Below are 10,252 nucleotides of genomic sequence, written 5' to 3'. Positions count from 1 at the left end.
AGGAAGGTTCTAATGATGTCATAAAGTATACAACTTAGGTAAAAATGAATGTCCTTTAATGTATACAATATCTTTGTAGAAAACTTTATAGCTCCTTTTTGCATCTAATATGAATGGAAAACAAAAAGAGAGAGAGAGAGAGAGAGAGAGAGAGAGAGAGAGAGAAGGGTAGCTGATTTAGGTATTTTATTTGAAAAAAAACGACTATATAAAACTTTATCAGTACTTCATAAGTATTACACATTTAAGTTTATAACAAACTTATAAAGCTCCATTATCATCCTATTTTTACAGATAAGAAAAGTTGTGACATTGAACAACTCACTTAATTTTCTATGTCTCCATTTTTCTTTTTTTTTTTTTTTTTTTTTTTTTATGTCTCCATTTTCTAATCTGAGGTTGATAACTGCATTACAGTCTTGGAATCAAATGTCCTTATTCTTAGTAAATTCAGGCAGGAAGTGAACAATGAGAGGAGATTTCATTTTCATAAGTCATACTGAATGTCATAATTCAAAAGTTTCAAAATTATCATAAATCAGCAAAAATCATCCCCAGAGTTTAGCTTTTTATAAGACTCACAAATAATAAAGGAAGGCTAGTACTCCTGTCATGACATAATTAACTGTTCTCCTTTCATAAAACAATGCTGAAATAGAACTCAAATTTTTAGTGACTGAAATGTTAGTAAGCCAGTTATAAAAATGTCTGTGGATTCCAAAAAGAACCTTCAAACTGCAAAGAAAATGTTTACAGATATTGCAAATGGTCCATATTTGCAGCAGTAAGAACAGAGTGTTTTTCATTTAAGTTGAATGTGTGAATGTCACCACTGAGATTCATTTTGGGTGGAGAGGCTAGAACCTACTTTCCCCAAAGTTCTAACTCTGATGGAAAACCAACTTACAAAGACAATAACAATAATGTTGGGCAAGTTTCCCATCTGGGAGACTCAGTAGGGGAGAAAACCATCCTTCTGGCTGTTGACAGACTGCATTAAGCAGTGGATCATGATATAGAACAATAACCTTCTACTGCGCAGTAAGCATACCACTCAGGAATTGCCATGCACTGGAAATCCTCAGCAAGCCCATGAGATTTCACCAGGATACTTAATGAGCAGATTTCCTAAATGGGTGTGCAGCTGTCACAGTGTGTAAAACTGCCCATACATTCTGCACAACACTGTATCTGGCCTCTATCTTCATTCTCTGTGATATTTGCCACAGAGAAATAATTGGCATGCTGAATGGTCTTGCAGAAGAAAAGAGGCTTTCAAAGATTTCTACCAGGGTAATCTAGATTTTTCTGGGTAGGAAATGGAAGTTAATGTTTTTTCAACAGATTGGGGCCCTTACCTGTTGCTGTTAGTGCCTTATCTCTCTACTGTTGGCATTTACCTCAACATATTAAATATTGCCTCCTGCAAACACTTGCTACTCTCTGCCTCAGGGCTTTGTTTGGAGTGGGATTAGTCTCTGTAGTGGGCAGACCAAGATGTCCAGGAAGCAGTTCTTAACCCATAATGGGAAGGCCAGTCGTCTCCAGTGGGTCTAAGCTCTACTTGTTTGAAGTAGTAGCTACCTTACTAATACACCATTTATGCCTACTCCCTTTCTTGTCTCACTTCACTATCCCCTAAAGAGTCTCCAAAGAATAACTTGCAAATAAAAATACTTGTCTCAGGTTCAGCCTTTTAGGGAACGCCACGCAAACACAGACTTCCATTGAAAAAAATCTGAAGTTCTTTAGATGGGAAGAAATATCCCCTGTAGGCCATCAAGCTCAGAGTAAATCATATATATCTTATTAAGGATGAAATTATTTTATAGTAAACATGAATTATGTCCCTTAAGAATCTCACAAAATGGGTACACAGCTTAAAAGATTTTTGAAAGGCAGAAGTTATACCTTCTTTGACCTGCTAGCAATATGGGGTTCATCTCTTATTAGATGCAATTTATATTTATATAGGTAAACTCCAGTGTTTTAAGTACCACTTGTAGGAACAATTTTTTTTTTTCATTTACTTGGCCTTCGCCTTTGCATGCCTCGGGAAAACCCTTGAATGGCTTCCCTTGAGAAGTTGGGAACAGCATATTCAGGGAAGAGGCATGAACCAAGAGCAAAGGAATGAATACAGATTTACATGAGAGAATTAGGAAGGGTAATGTTCCCAATGTTTAGATTTCTCAGTTTTGTTGACATACATTTTCCTCTCCACCAAGCATTATTGCCATTGATGAATTTTAAGCCTTTTAGATTTGTATCATGCTTTGAGGAAAAAAAATCCCATGGGTGCTTTTTTCAAAGTTATGCCTTTATCATTAGGATAAATATAGCACTTCTTGGTGGCCAAGCAGTCCCAGACAAAATTCTACAAGAGAAAGAGTATATATGCTGGAGCCCATGACCTCTTTTTCTTTGACAATTCATGATCCTCTCAATCAAGTACTGTCTTTCTTTCCTACTTTATCCTTATTTGGACTCAGTGTCAGGAGGTATCTTGATTCCAGTTACTTATAAATTAGCTGCACTAGCTCTCCTAAGAGTGTTTGAGATCTCCTAATTATGTACTGGAAAGTTTTGTATCTTGTTAATGATATTTTGAACACAAGTAAGTAGGTGAGTAATGACTGTAGAAGTGGGGAATCTCCTATTTAGGATTAATTCACAATTGCCTGTTTATTAGCCATCTCTTGAATTTCCCACAGCCATTTCTCCATAGAATTTATTTTTCACGGACCTTAAGTGAAAACATTCTGTCTGTAATTTTGGTTCAAATAATCACTTTATCTGACTACATGGCAAGATACATTGGTTCAATGTATATTCACTGAACCAATGGAAATAAAAAGTGTGGTGAGGATAATAATTTCTTTAAAACTTGCAACCTGATTCTTTATGGTCTTTTAAAACTAATTTTATTCGAGGGGCCAAATGTTGCTTTCCTGAGCAATGAAAAGTTTAATGTGAAGTCATCCTGGCTCTTTAAAGGAGAAGACTAAATGGGGTCAGTAGGTCTTCAGGGAAAGCCTGTAGGAAAACCCAGTAACACATGCCTATTCCACACCATTTTATTGAAAAGAGAGAGCTGCATTGACCCCATTTCTACTCCATGAAGCTTGATGCTAACTTAATCTCTACTCAATTTAAGGTAAAACTTAGAGGCAGAGGTAAAAGGTACTGGTAGAGAAGATTTGTTCTCTTCCTTGCAATTGTGTAGCATGTATGGTTACTACTTAATATTTTTTTCTGACACATTAGAGTATGAGAGCACATTACTCTTTTTAAATAATGCTGGTTACAGTTGTATTAGTAAATGAAGGTACTTCCTTCATAGTTAATATAAAGATAAACATTTAAAAATGAATAATGAATAATGGTGTCAGAAGTTTGTCCAGGATTTATACCTTCTGAAAAAAAAAAACCCCACAAATCATATTTGATTTTTTTAATTTTTTAATTTTTTAAGGATTTTATTTATTTATTCATGAGAGACAATGAGAGAGAGACAGAGACACAGGCAGAGGGAGAAGCAGGCTCCATGCAAGGAGCCCGATGTGGGACTCGATCCGGATCCCGGGATCATGCCCTGAGTTGAAGGCAGACGGTTAACCGCTGAGCCACCCAGGTGTCCCTATTTGATTTTTTTTAAAGGATTTTTATATTTCTGTAAAAATGGCACTGGAAATTTTGGTAGGGATTGCGTCAAAACTGTAGGTCGCTTTAGGTAGTATGATAATTTTAACAATATTAATTCTTCCGATCCAAGAACACAAGATATCTTTCCCATTTATTGTCTCCTTTAGTTTCTTTTTTTAAAAGATTTTATTTATTTATTCATGAGAAAGAGAGAGAGAGAGGCAGAGACACAGGTAGAGGGAGAAACAGGCTCCATGCAGGGACCCCGATCCTGGGTCTCCAGGATCACTCTCTGAGCCAAAGGCAGACACTCAACCGCTGAGCCACCCAGGCATCCTTCCTTTAGTTTCTTTTATCAGTGTCTTATCTTTCAGTTTACAGGTCTTTCATCAGCTTAGTTAAATTTATTCTTAAGCATTTTACTGTATTTAATGCTACTGTCATTGAGATTGCTTTCGTAATTTCTCTTGCAGATAGTTTGTTGTTAGTATATAGAATTCTGGTGGGTTTTTACATGTTGATTTTGTATTCTACAGGTTTACTACATTTCTTTATCAGTTCTAACAGTGTTTGGGTGGAACCTTGAGAGTTTTTTATAAATAAGATCCTATCATCTGCAAACAGAGACAATTTTACTTCTTTATTTCCAATTTGAAAGCCTTTTCATTCTTTTTCTTGCCAAATATCTTTGGTTAGGACTCCCAGTTACTATGTTGAATGAAATAGAGAGAATGGTCATCCTTTTCTTGTTTATTTTAGAGAAAAAGATTCAATCTTTTCATTTGAGGAATAAGGTTATCCGTGGACTTGTCCTATATGGCCTTTATTTTGTTTGGGTACATTCCTGCTCTCCTTGATTTGTTGAGAGTTTTTATCATGAAAACATGTTGTATTTTGTCAAATGCTTTCTTGAATGTATTGCGATGATGATTTTTATCCTGCATTCTGTTAATGTGGTGTTTCACATTTAACTTGCATTTGTTGAACCATTCTTGTATCTTAGGGGTAAATGCCACTTGATCATGGTCTATGATTCTTTAAACATGCTGTTGAATTAGGTTTGCTAGTATATGTTGTTATAGATTTTTGCATTTATGTTCATCAGGGATATTGGCCTTTAATTTTCTTCTCTCATATTATCCTTTCCTGACTTTGGTTTCAGGGTAATGCTGGCCTTGTAAAATGAGGTTGGAAGTATTTCTCCTCTTCAAATTTTTGGAAAAGTTTGAGAAGGACTGTTGTTAATTCTTCTTTAAATATTTGGTAGAATTCACCAGTGAAGTCATCTGGTCCTGAACTCTTTTTTTCTTGGAAAATTTTTGATTACAGATAATTGAATCAGATTATTATTAGTTATAAAACTATTCAGATTTTCTATTTTCATGATTCACTCTTATTAGGTTGCATGTTTCAAGGAATTTATCTATTTCTTCTAGTTTATATAATTTGTTGGTGTATAATTGTTCATAGTAGTCTATGATTTGTATTTCTGCAGTATCAGTTGTTATGTCTATTCTCATTTCTAATTTTGAGTCTTGTCTTTTTTTAGTTTATCTCACTAAAGGCTCATTGATTATGTTCATCTTTAAAAAACAGCTCTTAGTTATATTGATCTTTCTATTGTTTTTTATGGTTTCTATTTCACTTATTTCTGTTTTGATCTGTATTTCTGTCTTTCTGCTAACTTTGGGCTTTTTCTTTTGTTCTTAGTTCTTTCAGGTATTGATTTACATTGTTGAGATCTTTATCAATAGCCATTTGTTACTATAAGCATCCCTCTAGAACTGCTTTTGCAACATCCCTTCAGGTTTGTTGTGTTTTCATTTTTGTCTCAAAAATTTTTTGATATCTTTTAAAAAAAAAATTTGGCTCCACACCCAGCATGGAGCTTGATGCTATGCTTGAACTCATAACCCTGAGATCAAGACCTGAGCTAAGATCAAGAGTTGGACCCTTAAAAAAAAAAAAATAAATAAATAAAGAGTTGGACCCTTAACCAGCTGAGCCATCCAGGTGTCCCTTGATATCTCCTTTGATTTCTCCTTTGATCCATTAGTCGTTCAGGAGTGTTTTTCCACATATTTGTGAATTTTCCTGTTTTTCTCGTTATTGAATTTAGTTCCACTAAATAACATTGTCAGAAAAGGTGGTTGGTGAGATGTCAATCTTCTTACATTTGTTAACACTTGTTTAAAAAAAAAACCTGCTCCGGATCCCTGGGTGGCGCAGCGGTTTGGTGCCTGCCTTTGGCCCAGGGCGCGATCCTGGAGACCTGGGATCGAGTCCCACGTCGGGCTCCCGGTGCATGGAGCCTGCTTCTCCCTCTGCCTGTGTCTCTGCCTCTCTCTCTCTCTCACTGTGACTATCATAAATAAATAAAAATTAAAAAAAAAAAAAAAACCTGCTCCGTGTTAAATGACTATTTTTCCTTAATTTGATCAAAATAGTGTTCAGAGGCCTGTGAGATAAAGTGGGCAGCACCCATGAATTTGTCTGTTTGCTGCCCCAAAAGAAGGATCCTACTATTTATAATACTTTTTGCAACTTTTGTGCTAATAATATAACATTTGCTTTTCAAACAGTCCATTGCTCACTAAAAATAGTACTCAGCTATGGAAAAATCTGACTTTCCCAGAAAACAACATTTCAACTCGTCTTTTTAAGAGTTTGGGAATTAAATTATTTTAAAAGAAAGAAATTCTAGAAAGAAGGTTAAATAAGACATTAAATCGATTTATTCTCACTTTTCATGTAGCCCAGTATGAATCTTCATCCTTCTAAACTGCAGAATTGGGCACCCCAGGTGGCTCAGCTGTTTAGCGCCCCCTTTAGCCCAGGGCCTGATCCTGGAAACCCGGGATCAAGTCCCACATCAGGCTCCCTGCATGGAGCCTGCTTCTCCCTCTGCCTATGTCTCTGCCTCTCTCTCTCTCTCTCTCTCTCTCTCTCTGTGTGTGTGTGTGTCTCTCATGAATAAATAAATAAAATCTAAAAAAAAGAAAAACAAATATTCCAACTTTATAAAAATAAAAATAGAAATAAAAAAAATAAACTGCAGAATTACTTCAACAAGTGCCCTAGACCAGGGCTTTCCAAACTGCGATGTGCATAGAAATCCCCTGGCTATCTTAGTAACATGCAGATTCTGATTCAGTGATTCTGTTGTGGGGCCCAATATTTTGCACTCCTAACAAGTTCCCAGGTGATGTACCACACTGAGTAGTGAGGAGTTAAATACACTGAATGTTGTGCCCAAGATCGCGAATCCGAGAAACCACCAAGGAGCCGACACCGATGCAAACACACGAGGGTTTATTTACAAGCTGGAGCTTGGGTCCAAGTATACCCGACACAGCGGAGCAGAGACTTGGACCCCGAGGTGGGGGTCAGCTTAGTTTTTTATAGGCTGGTCTAGGGGACCTCCAGAAGGGGGGGAGGAATTTCAAGTTCTGTTTACATTCTGATATGGGGCCTTCAAGGGCATTGAGCTCTGTTCTCATTCTAATAGGGGCTTCCTGCCCTCGGCTTGGGCTCTGTTCTTATTCTAATATGGGGCTTTCTAGGGCGTTAAGCTGTAAGCTGTTTTCTTCCTGTAACTGAAGTAAGGTAAAGTTCAGCTCTCATTCACAGGGGCCTGGGATGGCTGTACTGGTGCTTACGCTGAACTTAAAGTGGAATGGCCTTAATTTTCTCTGCCTCCACACTGAAGGGACAAATTTATTCTGCCAAAAGCCTTGGTAAGAACAAATTACTTTAATCTTTATTGCTTTTCGCCTGTTTTAGCTTGGCATGAGTACAAGTGACTAACTTTGGGATAAAATTGTGGGGTTCAACCATAGTTTTAGGTTCTCTGAGAAAGAACCAGGTTTATTCATTTTTTTTGGTGAGTTTTGCACAAAAGTTGGGCTATCTCTTCCTACAGCCTGAATTGCCACCATTTAGCTTTTTGCATTTTGCTTACTTTGAATTGATCAATACCAATGTACTCCCTTCCCTGCCTCCTCCATTTCTTGCTCTCAGACCTGTAAAGAACTCAAATACTTGCATTCGGCATGGCAGCCACACATTCTTTTGAAAATCTTATAGAGCACATGCAAAAGGAGAAACAAATTGTGAAATGTATTTGAAGCCTACTGTTTGCCTTCTTGTCTCTGCCTTTTTTTTAATCTTTTAAGGATTGTATTTATTTTTAAATTTATTTTAGAAAGAGAGCATGCATACACTTTCTATGGGAGCAGTGGTACAGAAGGAATCTCAAGCAGACTCCATGCTAAGCATGGAGCCAAATGTGGGGCTCGATCTAATGACCCTGAGGTTATGACTGGGGCTGAAATCATTAGTCGGTTGCTTAAACGAGTGAGCCACCCAGATACCTTCTCATCCCTGTTTAGTTTCTTTGAATACTTGCTCAGGGCAACCCCGGCTTTTCTGATTGCTGTAGTCCAAAAGATACTCCACTGGAGAAGTTGGCAACCGTCTCTACAAATGGTCCTTCACTCTGACCAGGGTCTTTCTAAGGCTCATTGCAGTTTGCAATACCCTGCAATGGTGAGTATGACAGTATTTTGATTAGTTGTAGCAAAGAAGATATAAAAATGATGGAGTAGTTTGTACATCAGGAAAACTTGCTAAGACTTTCCCCCCCTTACTATAAGAAGAGAAGCCATTTTAATAAAACTGAGTTGATTGGCCCTATAAAGCTTTCTCATTAGAGGCTAATGTAATAGCTAACTGATTCTGTTCCATCCAATATAGTGTCTCCTTAAGAGACCAGCAGCACATGTGATTTGAGAAAGAGAGGAGGAGGAAGAAGAAGGAGTACTGTTTACAAAGGTTCCTACTAGAAAGGCCTTAATTAATTAAGCAATAATATCTGACAGACCTCATCTGTATACTTTGCAGGGAATGCCGTGAGGAATGGTGCTTTGAGGTAACATAATCTGCAGGATATACACTGCCCACAGCACTAGTTTATTATTAGGAAATGGCATTCTTAATAAAATTAAAGTAAAATGCCAGGGCTTTTTCATTTCCTGGGCATTATTAGCATGAGCCTGACAATTACTGATAGCTAGTCAGAACCTTGTTTGTTTTCTTTGCTCTTTGGGCATTTCTTAATTATGAATAATAATTCCATTAATCATGCATTTGAAACAAGTAAATTATCCAGCAGAACATCCTAATCAGTTGCATCAAAGAGCCTTCAGGAAGCCCCCATATGGCTTTGTTTTAGCTTCCCCATTTGCAGCTCCCCCACCTACCTCCAGGAAGTCCGGACTCAATGTGTATCTCCTAGCTGGGAAAAGCATCCTTCAGGCACACCTTTGCAAATGAAGCCATATCCTGTGACACAACTGATTTTGAATTACCTATTTAGGTTTAAATAGGTATGAATAGGTATGAATCTTGCCAGATTCATCCTGTGGATGGCCACCAGGAGATGCTATGGACTGATGGTCACCACTGAGTCCCTTCTCCAAAGCTCACCAAGGACAGGTCCTCCTTTAGTAGCTAGTAGGTATTCTTGACATTCATGTTTCATCCAAACTACCAGCTGGCCTTCACTATTGTATGTACAAGTCCTGATCCTGGAAGTAAGCCTCCCATAATCAAAAGTTTCCTCAGTCCATGGACAAAATGAAAGTTGTTAGTAATTTGCTCAGAGAAGCCTCTCAGCCCTCCCAACTTTACTTTTATACAGACTTTCTCCTTTTCTCTCTTCTTCTTGCCTGCTTTTTTTTCTTTCTAAATGTGTGTTGACATGTGACTGCTTGGATCCCTCAGTCTGTAACATATTTTGATCCCAGACATCACTGTGGTGTGCTGGAAAGATTACCTTTCTGGAGATGTCCTTTGCAGGTCCCAGAAAATGGTAGTTCAATTTTTAAAAATATTGTATTTTTTCTTCTGAGTATTTCTTTTATAATGTCTTACTATTGGGGATTATGTTCCTTTCATAAAGAAGAAAACAGACAAAATGAATGGATTGCAAATCAGAACCAGTAATAGCAAGCAACACAAAGGCTATTTGCACTGATCTTTACTGTGATCTTCCTGGGCAGTAGATGCCCTGCCAGGTTCTGTATTTTTGTGTGTGGGGATAAAAAGGAATGAAGAGATATAAAATATGAATAAAAGATATTCTTTTTTGTCTTGGAATCCACACTTTATTTGATCAAATGAAAGGAGAGCTGTGACACAGAAATGAGTCAAGTCATACAATGACTTCAGTTCCATGTTTACTAAATTGACTCTTCTTTATAGCTAAACATGTTGGGTAGCCAAACATTTTTTGGCTGTATGGAAGTGGTTGATAAGCATCTAATGAGGCATTACAAAACATTTATTGCACTTCTAAAACAAATAGAAAAGCTGGGGATACAGAAATTTAATGTGGGAAGGAGTTAAGATCACAGGAGTAGTAGGGGGACCCTAAGCTAGTCTAGTACACAGATAGTTATCAAATCATTTGGAACATCCAGGAAATCAATTAGATGTCTGAGAGAACAAAAACTGCAAGTCTATAAGTAGAAAAGCAACCACCTTTTGCAAGGTAGGAGGTGTGGAGAGTTTAAGTGGGGGAGATATAGCTGTGGATATGGCAGTG

The sequence above is a fragment of the Canis lupus genome, chromosome X, assembly GCF_003254725.2.
Source record: "Canis lupus dingo isolate Sandy chromosome X, ASM325472v2, whole genome shotgun sequence".
NCBI classification, from domain to species: domain Eukaryota; kingdom Metazoa; phylum Chordata; class Mammalia; order Carnivora; family Canidae; genus Canis; species Canis lupus.
This window is presented reverse-complemented; position numbering follows the sequence as displayed.